Here is a 516-nt window from a genome sequence, read left to right on the forward strand (position 1 = left end):
ACACATTTTATTTCTGTAAAATCAATACAAATCTCCCTGACTAAGCCTTCTCATTTTTATACTGCTTATATATGATAAGCAATATCAGGCTGCTCAGCATATACCAAAGTTAAATGTGTACATCCATTTAATGCCATCATGCAAGACAAGACTAGTACATATGCTTGTACACATACATCAATCTTATGAATGTTACTCATCATTTAATGTTAAAAATTTACTAGATAAATTTTCTGTGTTATGAAAGTTATGAACTTTTATGAATTTGCTTGCAAAGGTTATTCACAAAGTAATGGAGGATTCATTATTTATTTGATGTGAAACATTTCCAATATGAAATACTTTTCATACTGAACGACAGATTACTATTAATTACATTATATTATTTCATGATGTCATCATGAAAAAAATTGCACAAACTGCATACAATAACCATCTTGACAGAGTATGAATTTTCACAGTACTAGAAAAAAATAATAAATAACTTAAGGTGTCATTAATTATAATGCTAATGAC

This window comes from Penaeus monodon, chromosome 33 (genome assembly GCF_015228065.2).
Source record: "Penaeus monodon isolate SGIC_2016 chromosome 33, NSTDA_Pmon_1, whole genome shotgun sequence".
In the NCBI taxonomy this organism is placed as follows: Eukaryota; Metazoa; Arthropoda; class Malacostraca; order Decapoda; family Penaeidae; genus Penaeus; species Penaeus monodon.